The sequence below is a fragment of the Ctenocephalides felis genome, unplaced genomic scaffold, assembly GCF_003426905.1.
Source record: "Ctenocephalides felis isolate EL2017-DRISC unplaced genomic scaffold, ASM342690v1 CF-g0.4_SCAFFOLD_01170, whole genome shotgun sequence".
Taxonomy (NCBI): domain Eukaryota; kingdom Metazoa; phylum Arthropoda; class Insecta; order Siphonaptera; family Pulicidae; genus Ctenocephalides; species Ctenocephalides felis.
Window position 1 is genome coordinate 34,833,398 of NW_020537324.1, and position 3,854 is coordinate 34,837,251.

Sequence of the window (3,854 nt, forward strand, 5' to 3'; positions counted from 1 at the left end):
AAATTATTTGAAAACTTTGAATAAAAAAATATTTTTGAAAATTTCAAATCTTTTGATTTTTTTTCTTTTTGAAATTTGAAAATATTTCAATATTTTGAACTTTTTAAATTCCCATAGGGTAAGTTATATAAATCACCAAAATCAAAAATGAAAATTTGTGCATATCATTTACGCGTCAAAGTCTTCTGAACATTTTAGCATACCTTACGATTAAAAAATGGACGTGCGTGTATATGTATGTGTGGATACAATTTTTCGTTAACGTTCGAGAGCGCGGATCAACCGATTTGAATGATTCAAAGAACATTCGATTTGTATTGATGAGGAGACGTTCTGATCAGTTTTAGGCAAGCCGTTTCTGAGATTCGGGGCAAAAAGTGCATAAAACTCAGTTTCTGAGAGAACGGAGTCAATTTGAATGATTCAAAGAACATTTTATTTGTTGTGCCAAAATGATGAAATCAATACGAATCGAATGTTTTTTGAATTATTCAAATTGATTGATCCGTATTCCCAAAATTGTCGACAGAAATTTGTACCCCCACATACGCACACACACATTCACACAAATTTGTATCCGCACATACGCACACACACATTCGCACATCTATTTTTGAAATCACGCGGGTTAAGCAACTTGCCTTAAGGCAACCTTTTATACCTGGTTTTTTTCTGATTCAACTAGATTACTACTAGATACTAAAATAATATTATACTCAATAAGGTAATTTTATTTTCTCTATTTAATAAGGTAATTTTATTTTGTCTAACTTGTACTAAAAATGTATATCTATTCCTAACGTGATTTATTTTTTCACAAGCTTTAATCTTTGAAAATATGTAATTAAATCATTTAATAATAAGTTTTTAACTTTTCGGTAAGTTATAGTAATCGTAAAAAAATCCAGAAAGGAAATTTTTATATATTTCGCCGTTTTAGACATTTCTGAACATTTGCTGTATGTGTGTGCCTGTGCGTGTGTATGTGTAGGTGCGGATACAAATTTTCGTCGACGATTTCGCGAACACTGAACAAGCGATATGAATAATTAAAAAAATATTCGATTCTTACTGATAAGGAGACATGCTGATTAATTTTTGGTGAAGGCGGGTCTAGCCTTTTCGGAGATACGGGGCAAAAAGTGCAAAAATTGTATTTCAGTTTTTGGGATAACGAAGCGTCCGATATAAATAGTTTAATATAAATAATTAAACATTTTACTTGTATTGACAAAATGAATGACTGATGTAATTTTTGTAAATGCAGGTCTAGCGTCTCCGGAGATACAATAAAAAAAGTAAAAAACAACGCCATTTGGCGTTGGTCGAAAATGATCATTAGACATATGTACATCGTATTGTAAGATATTTCATAAAACATTATGATAATAAGTACAAATTTTGTGTATATTTATATGGGTTCCGTACCGATGTTACACGTTAGACTCCAATCACCTATGTAGCGTGATTGCTTAAAAAAAATATTCAAAATTTTTAAAAAGAATCAAAATACAAAAAACTCAAAATGTAAAACATTTTTTTTTTCTTATTAACTCTTTTATTTACAACTGTCCAGTATAGGACATTCAGTAAATTTAATGGATTTACAATAGTCCGCCGAAAAGGTACATTGTATGCTACTTTGACTTGTTGGAAAAAACAACTCAGTGTTGTTTTTTCGATATAAAATTTACAATATTTACTTATTAAATAATTTCTTATAATAATGATTAAGTTATTTCCATTTTTTGCTCAGGAGATTTGATTGCTTAAATTCAGTGCGCTTTTCTTTTCAACCTTCTACGATAGTTCTCTGTTATCAATGAGTTGCTAATGTATTTGGGTGATTGATTAGCTTGTTTCTATACTTCTGTGCTGTTTTTGTTATTACTTCATTTATGGGGTGTATTGGTGTCGGCATGAATTAACCAGTTGGGAACATATTTTGGAGCTATTAAAGCAATTTTCAAAATTTGTTTTGAAATTTCTGTATAATTTCTATATTGGTCTTTATGAGCACTGCCCACAATTGTATACCATAACACCAAATTGGTTTGAATAAAGTTTTTTATAAAAGTAGCTTATTGTATGCGCTTAGTTTGGATTTAGTTCCTAGTAACCAGTAAAGCTTTTTGGTTTTTTATCTCAAGCTGTTGTCTCTTTTTTTTTATATGAGTTCGCCAATTAAGTTTTCTATCGAGGTATATGCCGAGATATTCACATGGTCTTCTTGAGGTACTTGAGTATTTCCTATTCTTACTGGTGGGCAAGTCTCTCTCTAAGTGTAAATGTGACATGTACTGACTTTAACACATTCATTTCAAATCTCCAGGTTTTGTTCCATTTTTCTAATAAATTTAAATGGTTTTGAAGTAACTCAGATGCAGAACTGGAATCTATTGTGGCTGGCTAGAATGCACTATCATCAGCAAACGTAGCGATCAAAGTGTTAGTTGTTATTGGTATGTCAGATTGTATATTAAAAATAGAATTGGCCCCAAGACGCTTCCTTGTGGAACACCTGAGGAAACTGTCTCATTGATGATTCAGTTTCTAAAATATTTACATAAAAACTCCTATTTGACAGATATGATCTTATTATTAAAATAGAGAGTACGTGAAATTCATTTTTAATTTAAGAATAGTCCAGTATGCCATACCTTATCAAATGCTTGTTGTATATATCTAGAATGCTGCTGAACAGTACTTTTTTCTTCTAGTGATTTATTTATATAATGGACAATTCTATGAGTCTGCTCTATGGTCGAATGCAATTTTCTAAATCCAATTGGTATTGGGGTATAATGCTTTTGCTTTCTAATTCGCTTAAAATTTTTTTAAGCAAAAGTTTCTCATAAATCTTTGAAAGAATAGAAAGTAAACTTATGGGTCTGTATGATTTCACCATACATGGATCTTTCCCTTCTTTTTGGACGACAATAATCCTGGCAGTTTTCCATACGTCCGGAAATATTCTCAATCTCGAAATGAATTAAATAAGATAGTGATAAATCTTATTGTTTTAGGTGTAGACTCTTTTAACATCTTGCTTGTAATGAGTCATTGCCAGGACATTTACCTGATTTGGAGTTTTTTAATTATTTCCTTAACTTCTGAAGCAGAAAATCGATAGGTACAGTATCTTCAGATGCCTCAACATTTGTTGAAAAGTCATGTAACATTTTTCGTTGAATTGTTTATCTTCATGATATTGGTATTTGTGAAGGAATTGGTCAGAATTGTGGTTAGGAATTTGGAACACTTGCTCAAAATAATCGCAAACCATTTGCTTTCCTGACGATTCCTTGCCCAAGAATTGTCATCTTCTTAATTGGTGAAGTATGTATAACAGGTCTTTTAAGTTTTGGTCATTCCCATAGTGAATATTAGTGTCACTAGTTGCTGTTAAATTATTTTTTTTTTCTTCCATGTCAGCATTGTTAATATCATGTAGATACTTTTTTAATTCTTTACAAGCTTTGTTAAAGTTTGATCTGTCAGACGGGGATCTAGTAATTTGCCACTTTTTTCTGAGACGTCTTTTTATGGCTATTTTTCTTTAATGTGAATTGGAATTTGTTTTGTCAATTTTTTCAAAAATTTTAAAATTTCTCAAATATCTAGTTTTTTTAAAGTCTTGCAAAGTTTTTTTTAAAATGTAGTTTTTAGTACGGGAAGTTTCAGCAATTTGCCTTAAGACAAAATGCCATGCACCACTAGTTTTAGGATTAAATAAAATAAGTATAAAACGAAAGGGTGAATAACAAAACATATGTTTTCTGCAATTTCTACATTTCCTTATGTTATAGGAACTTTGTAAGTAATCGTTTCATGTTTTATTTCGAAATTATATT